The 25221-nt window shown below is 47.3% G+C and overlaps 1 long non-coding RNA gene across 1 annotated transcript in view; it reads right to left on the bottom strand.

Moving 5' to 3' along the window:
- Nucleotides 1-25221, bottom strand: part of LOC123382343 — a 31221-nt gene extending 6000 nt beyond the window's left edge. The window contains exons 1-2 of the long non-coding RNA XR_006590598.1: nt 25023-25221; nt 18503-18575 (exon numbers count right to left, since the gene is read on the bottom strand). This is a non-coding gene — a long non-coding RNA (uncharacterized LOC123382343). The remainder of the gene's footprint in view (nt 1-18502; nt 18576-25022) is intronic.

The raw sequence follows: 25221 nt of genomic DNA, 5'->3' as shown, positions 1-25221 counted from the left end.
ACTGGGAGCACCAATGTCCAAGGGTGGGAGATGGATGTCCCAGCTTCAGCAGAAACAGTGAATTTGCCCCTCTTCTGCCTTTCTGTTCTATGTAAGCCACCAATGGACTGGATCATGTTGGTTAGGGTCATCTTCTTAGTCTGCTGATTCAAATGCTAATCTCTTCCTGAGACATCCTCACTGACACACCCAGAAACAATGTTCCACCTGCTATCTGGGCACCTCTTAACTCAGTCCAGTTGACACAAAATTAACCATAATACTCTTCATGTGTAAGGAATAAACCCACCCCGTTAGGAAAAAGTAGCAAAGAAACTTGGCTTGTCTCAATGTTGGCACCAGATACAAGGAGGAAAAATTCTCTCCTGAGAGCTGGGGCCACAAACTTGTATTCAGGCAGATTTGAAATTTGAACTCACTACCCCAGAAGATATGAAGTGGAGAGCTTCCTTTAGAGAGAACTCAGGTTTGGGAGCAGCTCGTGCAATGGAAGAAGAAACGCAAATTCATTCTCTTGGAATTAGACATCAGTCCAGGCCATCAGCACGCATAAGATGCCAGGAACTGTTAAGGACCAACCCAATACTTTCAGAAATGTTCAAAGCTGAAAAGAACGTATGCTGTGTACTCATTGAAATGGTAGGAACTAGGCATTAAATAACACTAACTGTTGTAACAAAGTGCCCCCAAGTCTCAGTGGATTAACACAACACTTAACTCTTGCTCAGGTAAAGCCCAAGACAAGAGTTCTGAAAGATGGGCACGCACCTTCAGTGCTGACTCAGGGAGACAGGTTGCGTCCACCTGGCTTCAGGTAGCCCCACCTGGCTTTCATGGTCTCCAAGAAGGGGGAGAGATGGAAGAAAATGCCCAGGTGACACCTGTCACTTTCATCCACTATGCACTGAGCAGAATTCAGTCATATGGTCACACCTAACTGCAAGGGAGGCTGAGAAATGTGAGCTAGCCCTGTGCTTGGGAGGAGACAGAGAGTTTTAGTGAGCAGGCAGCCGACCCCTGCCGTCCTGCCTCATGGGACAATTGAATACTCCTAGAAAAGAATTGTTAGCAGCAAAAGATCAGAATGTTGCCTGACACCATGTAGGGACTTGGTCAACGACTGCTTTGGATTTGATTAATAATAAAAACTTTGATTTATCAAAGCAATGCATTTTTGAAGACAGTGCTCTCTTAACAAAAGAAGTCCCCCCCTGGTGTTCCCTAGTGACTTTCCACAGTGGATTTCAAATAGGGATTTGAATTTCAAAAACAAGGGATCTGTTTGTAGGAGTGCACATATGGTAGGAGGCTAATATTTGTATTCATAAATATTGCCTCCCTTAAAACCAGTCATCCTGCAATTCTGTTTCCACAGAAAAACATGGTGCTTACAAGCGTGCATTTTAGAATTAGTGTCAGCCTGGTTTTGAATCCCAGTTCTGCCATTTACCAGCTTTGGGACCCTGAGCTACCCCTTGGACCTCTCACTAAGCTTTGGTTTCTATAACCATAACCTAGTAAAGGTACAGCTATGCTGGAGGTTGTTGTGAGATTTACCAAAGATGGTGAAAATAGCAGGCACAGAACAGTGCAGGGCACACAGAGGCTCTTAGCAAGTGTAGCTGTTCTTTCCCTTGTTGTCATTGTCACTGATGCCCTGGATGCCATTTCTTAAAGCCATGGGGTTGGGTCCAGCAGAGGCTTGTGCACTCCTCCAAAGCAGTGTCAGGGTTTCAGAAAGCCCTGAATATATGCTGAATAACTAAGCAAATGCTTCAGATGCTAGATGCATATGATGCTGTTATTAGGGCATCCTCACCAACTGGTGGTTTGAACAGTTAAATTTCCATTTTTAACAACTCCATTAATAGTTTTATCTTGAGAGACAACTTAAAGAATTATAGGAGTCTTCATGTAAAGCCTCACCTCACTTCCAACTCCCGCCTTCAGCTGAGGCCAGGCAGCGGCCACATCCGTCCACTTTCTATTTCTTACTGTCCAGCGGAGGCCCACAGACATGAGCAGACTTATAACCAAATGTAAGATGTAGCTCCATCTTTATGGATGCAAAACCCACAGCTTAATAGTTGGACAACCACACTTTCCAACAACATCAAGAATGACTTCTGAGAACTGAAAATTCAATGTTTAGTTATGGCTCCTTGAAACGTTTCAGCCACAGATCCGGGGACAGGAGCCAAGAATGCAGCCCTGCAGAGCCTGGAAGGGAAGGCTCACTGACAGCTGGTAGCTGCCTGCCCCAGGGGGTTGCACTGTCAGGACAAGGGCTCCCCAGTTTTCCCTCATCCCAGCCCTTAGCTCCAGACACTCTAAAGGAGACAAGTCAGTATCAGCAACACAGAGCACAGCATGCCTTGCTCCTCCATTCCAGCTGAATGTCAACTCGCATTCCCTGCCTGGATCCCTTGTTTTTACCTCTCAATGCCCATTCACCCAAAGTTTTCTCAGAGAACTGCTCCTCCACTCTCAGGGAAAGGTTTGGTGAGGAGCTGATGTTATCCCTAGTTCCAGACCTAGGCTGAAGCTGCTTGCACACACCCCACCTTGATGATTGGTCAGGGATAGGCACAGGATCAATCAAAGCCAACCAGTGCTAGTCCTGGGAGCTGGCTGGAACATCCAGGAGGGAGAGAAAGTGTATGACTGGAGGGGGCTGGAGGAATCTGTGGCAGCCATCTCTCCTCCCTGTCCAGGAGAGTGACTAAGAATGGTTGCCAGAGAGGGAAGCAGGGAGGAAGGAGGATGAGAGAGACAGAGAGACAGACAGACCTGGTCCACATAACACTAATTGGGTCCCTTATCCAGATGAGCCTGGGACTCCATGGATTTTCCAGTTATGTGACCTGCTTTTCCCTTGGAGGCACCAATTGAGTTTTCTGCTTCTTGGATGGGAAGACCTGTCTGATCTGACCTATGGATGGTTTGCTGATTACCTTGGCTCTTGCACCTTCAGCTCTTGTTTTCAACCTATCCATATCCCAGCTCTTCTCTCTACTCATGCCACCCAAACCAAGTATGGAGAGCACATTGTGAGCTTGGTGTTATATGAGATCTGCATGATGCAGAGTTCTTAGTGCCCCTGCTCTGAAGGGCTCCAACACACTTGCTAAAAGACAAATATAAGCAGCACACTCATAGCCCTTGTAATCCAGACTGGGGGTCAGGAAGGCTTCCTGGAAGAGGTGACACTGACCTACATTTAAAGATATATGGGAGTTGTGTAGGAAGGACAGGGGACAGCACAGGGCAGAGCCACACAAGTGAGCACGCTCCCACAGAGGGTCCCTCTCCTGGCTGAGCCCTTGGGCCCGACACCTCTCTCCTGGCTCTCCTGCCCTATTCCTTCTGAGTTTCCTGAAGTCCGCCTTGTCTCCCCTGATATTTTCTCCACACTTCCTGAGGCTAGGTGCAGTGTGATATATTTGAGAGATACACAGGCAGCCACATGCACAGGAGATGCCCAGGCTGGAGCCTCTCCTGCACGTCACAGACATCAGGTCCACAGGCTGCATGCCTCCCCCACCTGCTTCCAGCCACTCAACTCTCTTCTTTTCTTTCAATTTCAGAAATCCAAAATACACCAGGATAATGGAATAAACAACTGTATGCCTGCCATGTGTGATTAACAAAAGAAAACATGCTGTCGAGTTTGCTAACATTATTTTTTGGTGAAAGAAATAGAATTTTATAGTTTTCATTAAAATGCCTCCCCCTTGCAACCATTCTTACATTTTTATAACTATTTTAACTTTATCTTGGTGGAGAGAGTGAGAGCTACCTAGTCCTAATTTTAAAGGGATGGATGGATGGATGGTTGGATGGATGGATACATAGAGAGAGGGAGAGAGATGGCTAAATAGATATAGATACACAACAAACACATTGTTTTATGAGTCTTTTAAATTACATAAATGCCATTACAACTTATTTCTGCACTTGTTTCTCTGTCAGCATTAATTTTTCACGATAGATTCATGCTGCCATAACTGCTCTATAGTAGTCCAGTACTTGAATATACCATAATTTGTGAGTCCATTCTCCTATTCAGGGCTCTTAAGTGGCTTCTTATTTTTTGCCATCCCAACCAATGCTGAGGGAAATACTCTTGTGCAGGTGTTTGGGACACCCGCTGGGACACAGAATAGACAGCAAACAGCTGTGTCCTGGTGGATGTACGTTTTCAGCTTTATCAGGCGCAGTCCAGCACGGCTGAAAGTGGCCATGCCCACCTTCCTCTCCCTAGCTGTGTGAGAGCTCTCCTGCATCTCCACTTCTCTACACCTGGATGAGTCAGACTTTCTGAGCTCTGCCAATTGGATGCTTGTGAAACAGTATGTAACCTTTCATTTTACTTTGTATTCCTCTGAAAAAGTAATGTGGCTAAATAGTTTTCATTTATTTTTGGCCATTTGTGGTTTCACTTTGCCAACACTCCTGTTCTTGATCTTCCTCCACTTTTGCGTTGGCTTCTTTGTGCTTTTCCAGGAAAAGTCCACATGCAGGACTTCTTGACATGTGTTGGGTACCACTCTTTTATCAGCATAACAATTGTCTTCTGCTCTGGCCACAAGCTTGGTTTATGGTGTCTCTTGCCAAAGAGATTGTGTGTGTGTGTGTGTGTGTGTGTGTGTGTATAAGTGTATATGTGAGTATGTGTGTGCATGTGTGTGTATAGAAGTTATAGTAGTAGTTGCACATAACAATCCTTTCCTTTATGAGCTGTGCTTTTTGTGTCTCGCCTAAAAAGTCTTTCTCAATCCTGATGTGATGAAGAATTGATCCTCTATTACCTTCCCAAAGTTATAAAGTTCTTGTTTTAACCTTTGGATCTCTATCTGGAATTTGTTTATGGAATGAGGTAAGAATCTAAATTAATTTCCTCCTTGGAGGAGACTGGCTTGTTTAGTTGGTAGCGCATGTAACTCTTGATCTTGGGGTTGTAAGTTTGAGCCCCATGTTGACTGCAGAGATCATTAATAAATAAATAAACAAGTAACTAAAGAAATAAGTATATAAGTAAATAAGTAAATTTCCTTCTTTTAGGAAAACTAATGTCTGAGCACCATCGATTGCAAAGTCCTTCCTTTCTCCTGATCTGTCATGTCATCTCCATCATACACCAAATTTCTGTAAGTGGTCTGTTTCTAGACCAAGGATTGGCAAAACTCTTCTATAAAGAGTCAAATAGTAAATATTTTAGACTTTGCTGGTCATATGGTCTCAGTCACAAAGACTCAGCTCTGTCATCACAAGGCAACAGCAGCCTTGAGCAATACAGAAGTGAATGAGTGTGGTTGCTCACCTGTTCTACTGATAGAATTATCCTTGAAGCAATACCACACTTGGAACACTTTTGATAATGTCATAGTATGTCTTGATATCTGACTGAAAAAGTACCACCCTTTTCTCTTTGTTTTTAGAATTATCACGGTTATTCCTGGGCTTTAAGTCTTTCAAGTAAAAGTGGTTTTGACAAATTTCATTAAATCCTGTACTGGAGTTTTTATTGGAATTGCATCTTTACAATATGTGTTCATGCATCCAAGAAACGTTTTTGGGTGCATACTGGGGGCACAGAGCATACTCCCACCTGGCATGTTCAATTCCCATGGTGTCACCACCTTCCTGACCAAAAAGCTCACAGTTTTGTCCTCCACCTTTCCCTCTCTCTCCACCTAACCAGTCAACTACAAGATCACCCTTTCTCTTCTTTCCAGCATCCTCTCTGCTTTGCCTTTAGGAAAGTGCCATCACTTCTGACTTCAGTGGGCCCCCCTCCAGACTGTCCTTTTCATCCCCACTGTGTATCACAGAACTCTGTCTTGTCACCCACATGCCCTTTGCCAGGACAACGTTCACCACCCTCAGCACAGCTCATGGCTCCTTCTTCATCTGCCTCCTATTTAACTCCCAGGCCTCACCACCACCTCCCCACAATACCCTATGCTTCAGCCATGCAAACACTGGCAACCCCACAAACACCCCACTTTTTCTCACTCCTCAGGGTTGTGCTCACCTGGAACCCCTCCATTTTTACCCAGCCAATTTCTATTCAAGAGCCAGGTCAGGCATCATCTTTATGACCCTGTCCTCAACCTCATACCATCGCTATGCTCCCACTGTGTGGGAGGCTGATCTCCGTTACAACCACATTGCACCAGGAGAGAGTAGGCTCCCTGAAGGCAGGCGTCCTGTCTGATTTGTTCACAACAGAGCCCGCAACATGTACCCTGGGATCTGGGTAAGCACTAATTAATGGTAGGCATTAATTAGGATTGGCTGCGCAAATGAATGAAAGATGTAGTCAGAACACAGCCAGACTCAGAGGCAGGTGTCCTTGTCTCAGGGGCAAACGTGCCAGCCCATTTTCCCAGGGAGGAGGCTGAGGGAGGGGGTGGCTGCACTGTCTTTGTGACCTGCCGCCCCTTTGGTAGGGCGAAAGCAGAGGAGCAGACAGGGCTGGAGAGAAGATCTGCCTTTGCAAGGAGAAGGCAGGCATAAAAATGCAAATGCAGGGCTGCTTCCCTCCCTTTCCACCTTCACTGTACTCATCTACCCCTCTCTGACAGATAAAAAGGAAAATGTACTGGTGAGGACAGAGCCCCTCTGGGTAAGAAAGCAATAGCAAAGTGACAAATGTCATATGGGTTTAAGCAAAGTCCCCCATGGTTACAAACCCTCAGGGAAATAAGCCTGACAAATGCACGCCCCACTCCCTGAACCCTTTTCCTTTGAAATAACTTTGGCCCTGAAAAGGGAGAAAGAAGGAAATAACTCAAAGATTTTAAAAGCAAAGTTTCTGTCTGCAAACCAAATGGGCTGAATTTTTATAGGCTCGTTTGGAAGAGCATGAAAAATCCAGTTGTCGGAGGAGCCTTTGTCCCAGGGAGCCGCTGAGGGGCGGAAGGTACTGAAGGAAGTCTGCGCTCCTCTGCTTGACCCTCTGCCATCCAAGGCCGGAGCCTGCTCCACCTGCCCTTCCCTAGTCCTGGCAGCTGCTGAGCCCTGGAGAGAGGGCTCCTGTTGGCTCCTGTTATAGGGCCGAGGCCTCTGTGAGGCCACTCTGTACCCAGGCCTGTGGAGGCCACTGGGGGAGACGGGGGGGGGGGGGGCTCCTGCCCACCAGATGTGATCATCAGGGCAGCCCCCTCCACTGAGCCATCACGTATTTCCTCAATCTTCACAGGAACTCTAGGAGGGAGGCCTTATCATGCCCCATTTTACAGATGAGGAAACCCAAGCAGTGAAGCTAAGGTGTTTTTAAACAAGACAAAAGGTCCAAAATGGAGTGGATTTTGCTAAGCCCCACGTCACCAAATCAAGACTTAACTTCAGTGTCAGCTCTCCTAGAAACAGAATCTTAAACCAGAGTATCAGGAATAGCCTGATCAGCACTAGTTAGGTCATCTGCCAGGTAGACCCCATCCCCTACAGGAAACTAACCTTGCAATAACCACCTCTCTTTTTTGCCTTGTTCCCACCCACTTCTGCCTAGAAAGGGTTTTCACTTTGTACACCTCCTTGGAGCTCCTTTTTATCTGCTAAATTGGATACAGCCTGATTCAAATCAGTTTGACTCAAACTCTAAAAATTTTTAACATGCCTCAGTTTATCTTTTAACAGGTAGCACGAGTTGGAAGTGGAGGATTCAGATGCAGGCAGTCTGGCTCCAGAGCCTTCCACAGGAGCTGCTGTGGGTGCCCCCAGGTCCTTTTCACCAGACCTTGCACTGGTCCCCTGCTGCTGGCTGCTGGTAGCAGCTCACAACTACCCATGTCCAGGGGATAGCACCATGCCCAGAGATGCCTGGGAGGTCATGGGCCACCCTGCTGGGTGGCTTGAAGTCAGAGAGGGGACAATGAAAGCCCATCTCCCTTGCCTCAAGGGGCAGAGACTTCTGTGGTGCCATTCACACTTCTGAGCTCCCCATGAGAACAGGCTGACTTAAGGCTTCGGCTGAACCCACATCTCAGTGTGGTTCCCCCCGGCCCTATCCTGCTTCCCTCGCTCTCCCAACAGGTTTCTTCCAAGAGCAGTCCATCCTTAAACCCCTACACACGAATCTCCATCTGGGACTCTACTTCTAGAGAACCTGATGTGCTCCACATAAATGATCTCTTGCCCTTACAGCGAAGCGATGAGCACTGTACCTGGCACACAGTGACTGCTCAACAGAATTCATGCCAGTGGTGAGAACCACTTTTTTCTTTCCACTCTGCCACAGATCAGCCATCTGGGGTCCCATTCAGCCCCTCTCAAATCACCTGAACACATGGACACAAGAGCTATAAGCATATCGGGGGCATTCTTTTTAGTGCCTCTAGTAACTGACATAGAAATTGGGAATGAGAGGTAGGAAGGAAAACTAGAGATTGAGGATATTACTTTTTTCCTACAAATTCTTCATAATTAATAGATAGGTATGTGCTTCTGAGCCACAAGCCTATAATTGTTCCCTCCTCATCCCCCCAGATGTATGACCCCTCCCCAGTGGGGACCTTTCCTTTATTACCAGCCCAGACTGCAGGTGAGGACTTGCAGCAGGCAGGGAACAGAGTGGCTGAACAGTGAGGTGTCACGCTGACTGGGGCTTCAAAACAGAATGCCTGAGACCCTGCTGTTCTTTCCTTTTTGATCAAGTCCATGAACAGAAATTGGAGAGAAGAAAGACTCGAACCCACCCCTCCTCGTTGCCCTGAAGTACACCCTAATGAATCTCATTTACTGGCAAAGACAGTAAAATTTGCCACACGGCACCTGCAAGTCTAATAGTGAATATCCTCCCCCAACTGCTGGGAATGCAGCATCCAAGAATAGGGCTCTGTAATTTGGCCAGTGTTTGAGTGCCCATTTCCAGTGGGGTATATTGTAAGGTGCTTGTCCCAGGGATGTTGTAAGTGGGTGGGAAAAGCTGTTTTCAAGGGAAATGAGTAGTCTTTAGCAGAGTAATATGAAGGGTGTACCTCTCAGACCAAAGGGCCCTAGCCACACCTCCGCCCAAGGCTAGTGCCATAGCTGCACTGTCCCTATGACCTCCTGGATACAGAATTGTTCTCCTAGATGAGCACAAGGCCAAGGGGTATAAGACAGCTGGGGTCTCCTTCCACCATCCACAGAGACCTGCAATTCCAACATCAGTGAATCATCTCTTTGTAAGAGAAGCTTTGGAGAGGCTTAGTCTGGGCAACCCAGTCTGGGAGTCAGAAGACCTGGCAGGGGGAGCGGTGGCTGAGTTTAGCCCTTATGTATGGGGTGGCCTTAGGTGATCTTTCCCTCATCCTGGGTTCTTCAGGGTGTGACACCTACAAAGACAACTAGCACCAGGACAGTTTCTGTTGGATCTGAAACAAACCCACCTTACACAGAAGAAAAAGGGTGAGGAAAACCTATCAGCAAACAAAACTGAAAAATCCAGGATTCTGGCACAGCAGAGATCTAGGGTTTCAGTCTGCCCCCATCTCTCTGAACTTTCCTTCCCCTGTGGATTTCTTCCACAGTAGAGTCTTCTCTACTGTGGGAGAGTTGTGTAGGCTCATGTCTTACCAAGAGACCATCCCCTTCCAGACACTTCAGCTCAAGGCTTGCAATTGGCCCCATATGAACTACATAACCATCCTCAACTCACTCACTGCCTCCAGGGGAATTTAGCTAAACTGGGGTCAAGGCAAGGAGAGGGATATTAAAGCAAAAATTATTCATAACACTTATCAAAGAACTTACTTTGTTCAGGACCATAGCAATATGTATAAGGACCACTGCAATGGGGTTTTGCAGTCAAAGAGAGAGATTGGGCTCAACTCCAAACAACAAGGAAAAGTGGGAATCTATAGCCAGGAAGCAGGCAAGGGTCAGTGAATGGAAAATTGCTAAGGGTCTGGGGTGGAGCAACCTAATCCAGCAGGATTCTTCCTGAAGGCAGGCCAGAGAGATCAGACATCACCTGGGGGAAGCTGGAGGACAAGGAACTTGATTAGATATCAAGGATGGAAGATTCTGGTTGAACCAACTAAGCAGGATTCTTGCTAAAATTGGACAATACAAAGATTACCATGAAAACCCAAAAGTCAGGGCCAATCAAGGGTTGAGTTCAGAGGACCCCAAGGAGAGTCTGATCAAGGACAGGGGTCAGCCCCTCCCAACCACCTGCACTTAGAGTTGGTGAGAACCAAATTAGGGGGAGGGGAGAAAGGGTGCTGAACAGGTAGGAAGGTAAGATGCCTGCTGGGTACACAGTGGAAGCTGCTTCAAAGGACACATGAATCTGAGAGCATCTCAGACCAGCTCCAACAGCTTCCATTTGACCACAGGATGGCCTTGTTACAAAGTCATGCTGATTTTTCCAAAATCACCTCAACTGCCAAGGCACATGCAGTTGATGGTAGGACTGACTGGTCGAACATCTTTATTTCAGTTGACATGCGCAGAAGGAAATCTTACTCTTAATTCAGCTGGATTTCTCTTAATTCAGCAACTATGTCTGTTGTGCCACTATGTCCAGGCATTGGGCAAAGACACAAGGGTGGCTTTTAGGAGATGGAGTCACTAAGACCTAAGGCTGAGTGTTGGCCTCAGAGGACCCAGAACCCAGAATGAGAATGGAGGCCAGAAGAAAATGGGCATGGCCACAGGAGGCATGAACATTCCAGTGGGTTGAGACACAAGCAGGAAGGGCACAGTTGCTTAGGCTCTTTGGAAAGGTCTGGATGCCCAGCTGGGGAGCCTAGACTTGGTCCTATAGACACAGGGAGGCTTGAAGGTTGTAGAGTGAAGGGAGGAGGATGGGAACTCAGTGTTAGGAACATGAATTTGACACTGACTTGTAGAATGGAGTCGTGTGTGTGGCAGGGGGGGAGGGGCTGTTTTGTGGGATGGGAGGAGCATTAGGAGGAAGAATTGGGAGGCAAAAAGAGCTGTCTGGAAGCTGTCCCAATGTCCAGGAAAAATAAGGTCTACTTTACAGTATTTGGGTGGAAGGAGGGAAGGGGAAGTGAGCATGCTTTAATCAGGCCTCAGCTTTCCAGAAATGCTTTCATGTCTATTCCTATCCCGAGTGATGCAAAAGCCCTGAGAAAGAAGCAGAATTAATGGTAAAAATTCCATTTTACAGACAAAAAATTGAGACCAAGAGGGAAAGAGCAAGGGACAAAACTGAGACATACTAGTGTCATCTTGCCAGCACCCAAACCCTGATGGATCTCTGTTGCCCCTACCTCAGGAAGTGTAAGGAGCCCATCTCAGCCCTCTGAAGAGCTATGGAATAAAGCCATCTGTGCTGCTAATACTAATATAAAGTATTGATTATCTTACTGCAGGAGTTCTGAGACAACTGTCCCTGGGCTGCTGAGGCTGGCGGCAGCAGCTACTAAATTGTGTTTATGGGAAGCTTTTTACCTGAAGGGGTCATAATTTACTCTTGATCAATAACCGATCAATCCACCTGCTTTGCACATTGCAAATCCTCCAGATCCGTCCACAGAAAGGAAAGAGAGAGGAAGACAATCTGTTTATTGGAAAAAGACGACAGAATAACAGGCTAATGCAACCACTTAGGCTGGTGATTACGTAAGTTTTGATTTTTTTTTAACTTTAGTGAAATATTTTCAGTGATATGCTGAGTGCATCAAAATGAAAAAAAAAAACTGATAGTGTTAGTTTGACAGGATCAGGTAAGTAGAGGATTTGGTATTCACTGAGTACCTACTGTGTGCTTTGCACTATACAGAGCTCCCTCATTTGCCCTCACGGCCCTGCAAAGGAGGAACCATCATTTCCACATTCAGGGAGAAGCCTGCAGCCCAGCAAGGTTAGATAGCTACCTCAAGGTTAGTGGTAGAGCTGAAAACCAGAAGCACTATTTCCCAGTAAGAAATAAGTGGAGGCCAAGGGCTCATTCGGAGTGGGGGTGAGGCTGGTTATGGCAGGAGCTACAGTGGCCTGCAGGGCACTCCTAGGACGCTGGCCTGGGCCCCCACTGCCAGAGGTTGTCTTCCCCACTGTTTGCTGATGGAGCTTCAGTCCTTCTTTTGGAGTCTGACCCCCCAGAATGAACTAGTCAGCCATCCGGAGCCACCACCTCCAGTTCACCAGCCCCAGGGGCCTCCCAAGGGCCCAAGCATGATGTCATTGAGTACCCCCAGCTGCCTTGCCAACCTCCAGCAACTTGCCTGCATGGAATCGTGGGTATCAGCCTGACTGAATCTCTCTTCAGCAAACCCTGCCTGGTCTGGAAGCCTGAGACCTCCCTGCATGCCCTCCCCTATACTCTGCCGATGACCAATCTCCCCATCTCCAAGGCAACCTTCAGAGTGACTGTCTTGGGGAGTGTCTCCTGAGCACTTCACCCCAAATCTTGGGGTGTCCTTCTCTGTGCCCCAGCTACTGCTCTTGGGGCTCTTCCTGGCAGGGTGGCATGGAGGAGGCTACATCCTCTTGGTTGAGGGGCCAGCCTCTCTCAGAGCCTCATGATAGACCTAAAGAGGCCTCTCTCTCTGAAGTGATGGATCCTCTCATGGATCACGCCCATGTGCTGCACTCCCCGAAGGTGGCTTCAGCCCCATCCTCACTCAGTCACAAGCAGAATGTCAGTCCTCAGAGACAGGATGATCAGATAAAGGATGGAATCTGGATCTTTTAGAAGCTGGAAGTGCCACTCACTGTGACGAAGCCTTGATCTCAGCCAATAAGCCTCCTGGAAGACCCTGTTCTAACAGTGGCCTTGGAAGGCCCCTGTGATTAGAGCATGCCAGGCTCTGGACCTTCTGTTTTTGGAATTAGATGAAAGAGAACATTTTTCCATTAACAACTCATTCCCCTGCTTTTTACTGATTTGGCAAAAATTAGTTTCTCCCTACCATTATGTAAGCAACTGCCCTGATTCTGGAGACAGTGGCTGGAACTGACCATCGGCCTTCCCAGAAAATGTCCCTAGTTGGATCTGTCTCTAAATGAACAATTGCATGCGGCATTGATCATCAAGAAGTCACACAGCATTGCTCAATTAGCAAGCAGTTAAAGGTGACATATTGTATTTAAATAGTCTCCCTAGGAGTGACAGATGTCTACAGTAAACATAAGGAAATTACTCCCAGGGAGGCAGATCAGAGGCCAGTGGGCCTCCAGCTCCACCCACTGCCTGGTGAGGGCTGAGGGCTGAGGGCTGCCGACTAGGGTCTCCAGAAGTCAGTGCCTAGGAAAACACTGCCCCAAATAGTCTCTGCATTAGAGAGACCTCTTCCCGCAGAAGGCTGGGGCTGGGGTGTGGACACAGATGCTAGCCTAGTGGCCTTTGTCTCTGGTCTGTGCCCACTTTCCTGTGACAGCAGCAGAAGAGCTGTGAGGTGACACCATGCACATTTTTCTGCTTAATTAACTAAATACGCACCGTCTGTAGCCTCAGAGCAAGTAGATCTCAGGATGAAAAGTGCTAATTTTCCTGCAGTCATGTGTCCAAACTACTTTCCTTAGCAGCTCTTACTCTGTCTGCCTCATCCTCTAAGCAGAGTAAATGTGTGGGTCTGCTGAAAGGCGCAGAATGACAGGGACATGGAACCACTAATTTAGATAAATGATGGAGTTCCTAGCTCCTGCAGGCATGCGGCTCAGCGCCTCACCAGGGCCTAACAAACTCCAGGGAGGCCGAGAGAGAGGGGCGCCCGGCTGTTTCCTGTGAGCACGCATTAAGTGTATGTATCAGTGGCATGCTCCCCAGAGTCTGTTTAACTCTTGCATGTTGAGAGGATATGTCTTGCAAGAGGAACCTGAGGGACCTGAGGAACCTGATGGATCCACCGTGGGAAACACGGTAGTCATCTTGTTCATGCCTTCCTCCCACATCTGGTCCCCTGTCTCCATGAGGCTGACCTCACTGGCTGGCCTGGTTGCCCCACAAGCCTGAAGGCTGAAGGTCCCAGGAGTGGCCAAGAACACAAGACCATGTTCACCAAAGCCAGCTGTCAGGGCAGAGCTGGATTGTGTCATAGAAGCACAAGGAGCACTGACTGAGGCATCAGTCCTAAACCTTCATGGTGCAGAGGGGGAGACCCAGGTCCTGGGAAGTGGGAGGAGTCCCCAGATGGGTCGGAAGGAAGATTCTGGTTCAGGACTAAGGTCACTGCACTGAAGAAGGAAGACTGTGTCCACCTCTCTACCTCTACCTGTAGCATCTCTTTTCCAAAGAGGCACCTCCCACTCCTGCAGAGTCAGAAGCGGCTTTGAAAGTTTTCTCTTTCTTGTTTGCTTAAATAAAAGTAATAATCTTTATTACTTCATCAAGGAGTTATTTTCTTTTTTTAAAAAAAGAAAATTTAATGTTTATTTTTTTATTTTTGAAGGGGTAAGGGGCAGAGACAGAGAGAGACACAGGATCCGAAGCAAGCTCCAGGCCCGGTGCAGGGCTTGAACTCACAAACCACAAGATCATGACCAGGGCCAAAGTCTGACACTTAACTGACTGAGCCACCCAGGCGCCCCAGGAGTTCTTTTCTTCTCAGCTTTATTGAAATGTAATTAACACACAACCATGTACACGTTTAAGGTGTACAATGGGTTGATTGGATACATTTAAACATTGCAAAATGATGACTACCTTAGCATTAGCTAACACCTCCACCACATCACCTAACTACCATTTTTTATGGTGGTGAGAACATTTAAGCTCTATTCTCTTAGCAACTTTCAAGTACATAATACAGTATTGTTGGTTAATCGCCATGCTGTACATTAAATCTCCAGAACTTATTTATCTTACACCTGGAAGTTTATACACTTTGACTGACATCTCCCCATCTCCCACAACTGCCAGCCCCTGTTCTACTCTCTGTTTTTATGAGTTTGGCTTTTTTTAGATTTTCTACATATAAGTGATATCATACAATATTTGTGTTTGCCATCAAGGTCCATCCACATTGTCACAAACAGCAGGATTTCCTTCTTTGTCACAGCTGGACATGTATATGCACCACATGTTCTTTATCTGCTCACCTGCTGACAGACCCTGGGGTTGTTTCCGTACCTTGGCAACTGTGAGTAATGCTGTCATGTGGCTGTCCTCTCAGTTTCTCTCCCCATCAACTGTGATTTCCTTCATACCTGGGGCAAGGGAGGCCCAAGCCCAGTATCTCATGGGCAGCAGATGTTGAAAAATGCCAACTGCAAGAGGGCAGGTGCCTTCCCAGGGTTAGGAATTACACATAAAGGGGGCCTTTGCCCAGTTCTGAAGAAACAGAAAGTGTCAGGGGGAAAGGCAGGAAGACATTTTTAAAATAAAATTTAAATATATTTATCTGCTACACATTCCCCAGAGCCTGGTCTAGATGCTTAGAAGATCGGTTAGGATTACCCAACTCCCTTTTTAGCTTTGCTGTTAATCTAAAAACATAAACAAGACCCTCCAAGTTGCCATATAATAGGTCCTTGTAAGAATCATCCCTAGTGGGGTCATTCCAAACCCTGATGGGAACACAGATGCTAAGAGTTGTTTCCACCCTGCTGTGATGGGGAAGAAAGCCATAGGTCCAGCCATGGGTATCCAGGGAGATCCTGGGCCAGGGGACTGTTTTGTTTATGTGGAGGGTCTCCCGTGTGTGGCTGCTAGCTCAGGAGAGACTGTGACACAGCAGTCTGTATTTCATGTACGTACAGGAAACAGCTAAGGAGGGCATGTGAGGCCTGATTTAGCAGCCTGCACAGAGGGCCTCATGCAGGCTAGAGAATGAAGTCCCTGGAAGGTAAATGTAGGAATCACAGTGACTTCCAAGGATGGGCTAAGAAACACCTCAGCCTTCTCTGGGATGCTGGTGAGATGGCAGGAAGTGCTTGGCTCTACCAAGGGGAAACAACTTCTGCACCAAGGATCTGGACAGAGATATCCCCAAAGGCCAACTGTGAGTTCCCAGGGCCAGGTTAAAATCCTAGCTCTGCTGTAAACCTGCTATGTGACCCTGCTAAGAACCTCAGTCTATTTGCCCATGAGGGCAGCATAACAGCACCCGACCTTCTTTCCAGGGAGATACATGGGACTCTTCCCTTCTCTTAAACTCCATCTGTGCCCTGATATCCCAAAACCCAAGGGTTCTGTCATGGGACTGTTTCAACCTTGAAACAGAGCATCTGGCTTCCAGTCCACAGGGCGTGTGTCTGCCTGGAGAGCTCAATGGGGGACCCTGGGAAGATTTCCCCAGTGCCACAGCTGTGCCCAGCTTGACCTAAGCTCCAGGCTGGGATGGGCGTGGATATTTCCATGGAATAGTTACAATCAGATCAGAGATCCTTCACTGAGGACTTCTAGGAAGCAGACACTGTTCTAAGCGCTCTTCACTACTAAGGTCACAGCCCTCCAAGTGTCTCTGGTGGTGTGAGAAAGCTGAGCACAGAGGCCAGGGAACCTGCCTGGGAGCACACAATTCCCACAGAGCTCCTTCCAGCTCTGCGGTTCGTGATCTGACAAGGGCCTGTGAGGTAGGGGTTTTCGCTCCCATTGCATAGATGAGGAAGCTGGAAAGAGCAGGTCACTTGCCTGGGGGTTGGGGGGCACATCCCCCAGAGCTGGAGGCAGCGGCAGACTGAACCTCCACCTGAGGCATCGCAGGTACTATCCCAGCAACTCACCAATGTGGTCCTGGAGGTTAGAACCCGGAGCAAACAGCAGGTCACTCGTTCCTCAAATCCCATGGGTCACGCCAAGCTGCTACTTAGTTCGCATCCTGTACCTGACCTACCCGACTGTAGCCAAGTGTCTCACTGTTGATTCTGTTCTAATTCCCTGGGTAGTTACCTCTTTTCTGCTGTTCCTTGAGGGTGTGTGGACTAAGATAGAGTGGTCTCTCACTGTTGGACCAAGACCAAACTTTTGGGTTTTGGTGGAGCTCCTTCTGCTTCTGACCAATGCCTCCTTGACCATCACAAAGGGAGTGTCTCCTCTCCAGTTATCCATCATTCCAGAATACACAACAGACGCAGCCAAACAGCACCCCCTCGTCACCATCTCCAGAAAGAATCTTTCTTCTATCTCTGACCTTGGGGCAGACTCAGAACAACCTAATAACATGATCCCTAATATCCATTAGGTGCTTGCTAAGTGATCAGTACTGGCCTCTGCTTTAGTGCATGTCACCTCCTCTTATCTTTACAGACCCTGGAAGGAATGCATGATGGATAAAGAAACTGAAGAATAGAGAAGCTCAGTCATGTGCCCTGAGCTCTGCAAAGCAAGAGTTACACCCAGCACCAGCAGGCTTCAAACAACACATCTAATAAGTTGCCAGGCATTTTTTAAACACTGATTACATGCAGATGAGGGATGGACAAATGTCAGAGAATGCTTCTGCCTCTAAGGTCCAACAGCCTAGGGGAGGAGACAACACATACATAAAACCATAATACAAGGCAGGTGATTCTAAGAGGCCTCACCGAGAGTCTTTAATTTCCCCTATGGATGATCCAAAGAAGTCCCTGCTGTGATTGGCAGGCCATGGTGCACACCACCAGCAAACCGGCCCCTGTCCCTTCAGTCCAAACTAATATCTTGAGCTCTCTTCCCAACACTTATACACAGGAGAGAAAGCTAGAATCCCACTTGACATGAGTCATATGCCCAAAGAAAGCTGCGGTTCAGTTAAGCAGTCTGTGTAGAGACAACACACTATCCATGGCACTTTACATGTGGCCTGAACTTGCTTCAACACATAAAGAAAGTGACCCCTCTTTCACTCAGTGAAAATCCATTTGCCTCTGATGCATTTCAAGATTCAGCCCTATGAAAAAGTGCTTGGTTTGGTGTGCAGGGGGCGTGAACAGGCAGCTCTCATCTGAATTCACTCACAAGACCAGAAACACAGCACTTTGATTCTGGCTCTTTGAAATCGTATCCACATACAGTAAGACAGTGAAACAAAACAAAGAATGGAATGTGGTTTGACCACCCACAACCTTCTGTTGCAGACTGAACATTTGTGTCCTACCCCCGCCCCCAAACCTATGTGTTGAGATCCTAATCCCTAAGGTGATGGTATTAAGAGATGGGGCCTTTGGCAGGCCCTGCCTTCATGAATGGGATTAGTGCCCTTATGAAAGAGATCCCAGAGAGCTCCCTTGCCCCTTCTGATATGTGAGGATATAGAGAGAGGACAGTCATCTATCGATCAGGAAGAGGTCTTCATGAGCATCTTCACCTCCTGGACCTGATCTTGAACTTCCAGCCTCCAGATTTGAGAAGTAAATTTCTGTTGTTCACAAGACACTTTTTTACAACAACCTGAATAGATTAAGACACCTTCTCTTGGAAACTTTCAACTAATGAAAGCCCAACATTTGTGGTGAGGACTTTTTTCCCACTAGAGTCAAAATACAACTACTCTGCCTCCCCTCCTAGCCCAATCACATTATTAGATACCATGGGGCCTTTTCAGGTTCCAAGGATGGGACATCGCATCACCTACCCCAGATCATGAGCGTTTCACCTCCACCTGAGTTACTGCTGTATTACCTGAATGGTTGCATTGAAAATTGAGCAGTCATTTTGGAGCCTTCTTAAAAGCAGTCACAACAATGCCTCAATGCTGCAAGAAATGGAGAGATAGGAAATCATGACAATGTCTATGTGAGATCTTCAGCAACTCAATATGCACTCCCTAACACATCCATACATATATACAACTGTATACTTGCTGTGCTTTTTTTTTTATTGTAAAGATGATTTCCCTGAAGTATTTTTAAGCTGGAGAGATTTCCTACAAGCTGGTGAAAAATTGCTCACTACAGGAGATCCAATTTATTGGCAGAAATCCAGCAACCCAACGTATTGGTTACTAGCTTGGTAATGAGTCTCTTCCATGTAAATGGGCTCATTATTATCAATTTTTGTCAGCTCTTGAATGAGTCTTGATCTGCTTCTCCACTCGGGCTCTGGGGCTGTTGCAAGGTGAACAGGAGCATCCAGCACCCCCTCCGTCCCACCCTAGGTGCTAGAGACCTCATGCCTCATGGAGGGGGGTTGGGGTTGACAGACTGTGTCGTTAGAGCTTTGAATTTAACATTCAGAACAGAGATGTTAAGGAGACTTGCAATGAGGTGTTGTAAAAACAGAGTTTGATTGAAAGAGCTGGCACATAATGCAAATGAACACTTTGTCCCGTGATTCATTGCTATCAGGAGAACTAAATTTGTACAGCCCAGAGGAGAGATGACTAATGGGAGGCATAATAATTGTCGATTTATACCTGCAAAGAATTAATCAGGAGGCCCGGAGGAGACAGTGCTCTGTGGCCACTACAGGTGTGAGTGCTGGTGAAGTGCAGGGAGGAGCCTGGAAATTAGGCTAAATAGCAGGAATGGTGGTAATAACACCAAGGCCCATTAGGCAGAGACATCACCTCCACCACAGGATGCCATGGAATTATCATCCCCAGAAACCTGCACAAACAACTTGGGTAATGGATGACAATTTTGGCAAAGATTAGTGGATTTGATGGTGCATCTGGAAAACTCTGGGGCTCAATTTCCCTACCCTGGGGCTCCTTCTCAGGCAGCCTTGAGAAGCCTCCTTTGCTTTATTTAGACAAAACTTCCTCCACTAACCTGGTATAACCTATCTTAGAGCACTGACTTCAGAAAAATCCCTATGTCCAGCAAAATGTTGGTGAAGAAAGAGAATGCCATTCTTATATTAACCAAGCATTTATTGATCACCTACTATGTGCCAGTTGGTGAATAGGGCAATGTCTCTGATGTCATGAGCTTGCATTCTAAGCTAGTGGACAGCAGGGTGACACCAGGGCAGGCCGGACCATGCAAGAGATGCTATCATGGCCAGGTTTTACACGATGCCCTAGGAGAAACAAAAAGCAGTGACCAGCTCTAATGCAAGCTTTACAGCGTGAGCCCTGAATAAATCAATCCTCTTTCCTGTAAGAGACCACAATTGCCCAGAGGTCATTTGAGAATTCTGATTCCCTGAGTGAAGGCTTAAGAGACCAATCAACTCCTTTCTGTGCACTACACACTGGTGACCCACAAGCCAATGGTTTGACTCAGTAATGTTTTCAATTAATTGCCTATGTTTAGAAATTGGAGATGTCACATGAATTCAGATTCCCAACGTCTTTCAAAAAGTCTGACTCTCTACACTGAACCTGCATCTCTACATGATGGTGGTCAGCTGGGGCTGAGTATAAGGAGTATCCCTTTAAGGTCTTACTTTGCCACAGTCCCCACTGCTCCCTTCTGTATTACAGACGTCCTGTTTCAATCTGTCATTTTCCTAAACCAGCTTCTTTGGGAATTTAAATTTTCTGCTCCTAGGCCAAATGACCTGGTAGCTGGTCTGTATTAGCTTAAGTTCTAGCAGAAATGCTTCTAACCAGTTATAATCGTCTTAATTTGATTAATGTCTTTGCAATAATCAGTTACCTAAAATATGTTTCCCTCTTCTGCATAGCAGCAATGCATATTTATGCAATTGTCTGGTATCCCTTCCTTTGGGCCTCAGCCTCTGAATGCTCCCCCCTGCTCACTGGGAGCCCAAAGTCAGTAATCTAGATAAGCTTGTTTTCTCCTTCCTGTTTCTAGGAGAAGCACATCACTTACTCCATTTCTCCCTTTGTCTTGGCCATTAGAAGGATGAGACTTAGCACAGGAGTGTTAGGTAGTAGTTAATAATTCAGTTCAAGGCTTTGTTGCATCTCTATGCTCCTCCCCCTAATTGATTTTTGACCTGTATTTCTAACAGATGAGTTTTACTACAGCAGCAGTGGAATGCAGGAACATGCCAGAATAAGAGAAGCTGGTGGTAGTCCTTGCCCTGGAGCTGGAAGCAGAGGAAAACACAAGGCAAAAAGTAAGCAACTGGCAAATGTGCGGAGAGGCAGCAGGGGAGCAAAGCACAGTAGACAGCAGGAAAAAAACACGCATGATATTATTCATCCAGTGCAGACATCTTGAGGCCATGGGGCATGCACTGTGGTGGGTGCCGGAAGACACAGGGAGCAATCAGGCCAGCTTTCCATCTCCAGGAGTCCAGTAGAGGAAACATAGGTTTGACAAAGAAAGCCTGTCACTGCTGCCAGGATGGACCATGCATTTCCTTGGCCATCAGTTTTCAGCACACTCGTGGTGGATGATGCTCTGTGCTTGCTAGTGTCCAGACCAAGTGTGGACAGCAGCTTCTGAAAGCCATGAAGTGTTACTCAGCTGCACTTGGTCTCCCAGGAGGTGGGGAGCCTGCCTCTCTGAGGGCAGCCTTAGTTCTTGGGGGGGGGGGGGACAGAGCCTCACCACCACCCCCACCCCCAGTCTTCCCATGGGACAATTCTGAGGCACATTCTGCATGGCTTCTCAGATGGGTGCCCCATAGTGGCAACCTGCTCCTTAATACATGTTTCACTGACTCTTCTCCCTTTCCTCAGCTCTCTCTCCCCACTTCTTCATTTCCCTCACTTCTATTACCTCCAAAACAAACTCTTGCGCTCAAGTCCTTATTCCAGGATCTGCTTTACAGGGAGCCCAACCAAACTCAGACAGTGCCTTGGAATGTACCCGAGACAGTTCTCAGCTAAGAGGTCAAGAGAGGCTTCAGTGGCCCAGAGACATTTGAACTGGACCACGCTTTGGTGCACAGAGGATGGCACAGGAGAGACACGTTTGGAGAAGAGAGTATAGCATGAGCTGTAGAGAGAAGGTACACAGCTGCTGAAGGAAACAGTATGCAATGAATTTGTAGGCTACATGATGAATAATGGAAAATGGCATTGGAAAATTTGAGTGGACCTGGATCACCAGTGGGTTTGCACATCTCATTGTAGGGTGCAAACTTCATTTTGTAAATTGTTGATGTGACGTGGTTTGGGCAAGCAGGTGTGGAGACAAGAAGGGAGTCAGATGAGAGTGAGGACAGAGGTTATCTGGGGAAGCTGGGCTGAGCTGGGCTGCCACCAGTGAAATATGCCTTCTCCCCATGTGATCAGATGATGGTGTGGAGGTCTTTGTCCTGTGTGCAGTGACTTCCAGCAGAGGTCTCCATGGGAGCCAGGCATGGCCCAGCTCTTGCAAGCTCATGGCTGAAGAACAGGACCGGAGGTGAATAAACAGTTGCTGTCCCCAAGCAGAGCAGGGGAGCTAACTGAAAATCCCCAGGTGGGTGGGTGGCAGTTGAATAGGCCCCAAAGTGCATGTCCTGCTACCCTCCATTCAAATGGGTAGCTGATGGCACCTTAGTGGTGCCCCACATGGTTGTGGTGGGGGCAGAGCTACCCTCCTTATCAGAGTAGTTGAAGGTCTAGGAGGTCAGACTACACCACCCAATAAATGGTTTAAGAGTAAAACAAATAGCAGAACTATAGATGTAAATCAAGCCTTTGTTCCTCACTTGTGCGCATGACATCAAATAACGTTTGACTCCTTTCTCTCCAGGTACAGTGACCACATTCTGTAGCAGCCTGAGCAAGTGTGTGGCCATAATGGGGAGTAAGGATGGGAGCCTTGGATCTGAGGTCAGCTTTTTCGACTCTGCCCACTGTCCCCAGCCCCTACCCCACTTCCAGGGAAGTCCTGGTATGCACAGGCTGGATGTTTCTGGAGGAACTGGAGATTAACTTTAGGAACTTCAGATTCCATCTTCCCATCAGCCTGTTTCTGAGCTGCTTTCTCTGCAATAACATATTTCTCACTCATGGTGGCCTTTTGTAAAGTATCTTTTAGAAGACACAGATTTCACAGGTTGTTCATTGATGGTCTTTCAAAATAATGTTTCCAATTCAGACAAGTTTGGGAAATGATGTGTTGAGGAAAATTAGATAGATTTCTTTACTAGAGGTCATCAGAGACTTCAGTGTGCTCAGAATTAGCTACATAATTTGTGGGTCCCAGTGTAAAATAAAAACACAGGGTGCCTGGTTCAAAAATTCTTAAGAATTGCAAGACAAGCATCACACCAAACACAGGACCTTTCTGAACATGAGCCCCGTGCAGCATCCCTGTGTCATGCATTCACATCAGCATGGCTCTCCAAGAGTGGGAAGGAGGCCCAGACAAAGTCACAATGTGTCCTAAGGAATTCAACCAAGAATTATAGTCCCATGGAGCACACTCACAGAGCCCTGCATCAGGTTAAATTCTCATCTTCCTGTTGTCTCTAAACTCCGATACAGGGGGACACTGGTAGTTTATGAGGAGCCCCATGGACAACAGTACACAGGAAGAGAAGACTGTTTTATATCTGTTAGGTTTTTTCAAGCTATCAGATCAGTCTAGATTTTGTATTTTGGGTTTTTTAAGCGGGGTCCACTGGTACTTTCTCCTTATTCTTTATTTTGTCCCCTCCTTTTAAATAAAGCCCAGCATCCCTGAACTACCAAAACAAATTTCCAGCAATAATAGCAGGCAATTTGCAATGAAAGATGAATATAACAAAAATAGTGCATCTCGACCAGGGATGGTGCATAATTTTGCTCTTAGAATGCCGGCTCTGTTAAAGCACTGTCAGCCCCTGCTTCATTCTGTTTCCCCAGGTGGCCCCATGACACTGCTTGGGGCCTGGCTTCTCCGATCTCCTCTCTTGGGTTATTTATGACTGAGGAGGATGGGGGTAGGAAGTCAGGAGCCCGACGTTCAGCTTTCTGAATCACTTAAAAGTGGGCTAAGAAGGGAGGAGAGTGATTGTCCTGTTACCTTCCATGTCCCTCTAAGGCCAGCTGTCTCTGCTGCTCTGACTCACCATCATCTCTCGGCTCCCACTCTTGCGAACTTCTGGGCTCGGAGGTAGTTTGTTCACCATGCCCCTCTACCCATTCCCCCTCCTCACCTGCTTTGTGTGGACGTACTGGCTGAAGGCAGCTGCCTCCTCCTGCAGGGAGTCATCAGCCACCTCTGAGTAAGATGACTGTGGCTCTCCACTAGCCAGCCCCTGTATCTGAGCCCACATCTCCCTGTACCCTGGACACACACTGTCACTAACAGAACGTATATAGTTATGCTTTCATTGAGGGCCACTTGCATGCCAGGGTTTCTTGAACAATTTTCACACAAGGTTCACAGCTCTGGTCCTTGAGAAACTCAACTTGGGTGAGAGAGAGAGAGAGAGAGAGAGAGAGAGAGAGAGAGACTGGTTCCCATAGAGCCAGACAACAAAGTGACTGACATGCAAATCTACCCACATCACATCCTTGCTGAAGCCCCCCAATGGACCCCTTCCATCCATTGTTCAAATCATCAGCCCCTCAAAGGATCTCTTCTAGGCCCTTCAGGACCTGGCCTGTCCTATAGGCTTGCTGTTTTCTTAATGCCAGTCTCACACACTCTGCTGCACCCTGTCTATACTCAGCAGCTATTCCACATGCCCAGGCATTTGCTCAGGCTGTCCCACCTCCCAGATGCTCTTCCCCTTACCGCCCACCTGGAGGACACCCTCTCATCCCTCAAGGCTCACCTCAAGCATGAACTCCTCTAGGAAGCTTTCTGCAATCCTCACCTCCCAGCCAGGTGAGACTGGCCACCTCCTGCCACCTTTGTACCTCCCCTGGCCCAGCAGAGGTTTCCAACACAGACTTAGCCAGCATCTCCTTGTCTGGAGTCTCTCTCTCACAAGGCTGCAGGCAGCCTGAGGGCAGGGCCCAGCACACAGAAGCTACTCAGTAAATAACTGTTCAGTGAATCTCTGAATCAGTAGTACAGACCCAAGCAGCTGAAGAGCTCTAAGGTGCTGGAACCAGTTCCCTAGGATGGGAGCCATGGCTGTGGTCCTCTTCTTCCTCACGGCCCTGCCCTCTCAACAGTATCCCTTTCCTCTCCCTTCCCTGCTTTGCTTTCACAATGGGAATCTCAGAGTCAATATCAGTGTGTGAGAAGGCAGAGAAGAGAAAAAGGAAATTGTAATCTTAAGGGTGACAGCCCTGAAATGTTGAGTTTGAAAACTGCCTGGGGATTCAACTTCACATCTTTGGCAAAGTAAGTGCAAATACATATTCAAATTCAATGTAAATTCACTGGTGAATTTCCTCCCTCATTACTGGTACCTAGTGAGACTGGCAGTCCTGGGGGCTGGGCCTTTCCTGCTCTTCTCAGCTCCCTCCATGGTGTTCATCCCAGAGCTGAGTTCCAGACAGTGAGAGGTCCACAAGAACAGCTCCCTGAGGAGGAGATGTCCCAAGGGAAATCTTTCTGGAGACATTGCTTGGTGTGAAATCTTCTGGGGATGATCCCCATGAGAGCCAA

Source organism: Felis catus, chromosome E2, assembly GCF_018350175.1.
Source record: "Felis catus isolate Fca126 chromosome E2, F.catus_Fca126_mat1.0, whole genome shotgun sequence".
NCBI classification, from domain to species: domain Eukaryota; kingdom Metazoa; phylum Chordata; class Mammalia; order Carnivora; family Felidae; genus Felis; species Felis catus.
This window is presented reverse-complemented; position numbering and strand designations above follow the sequence as displayed.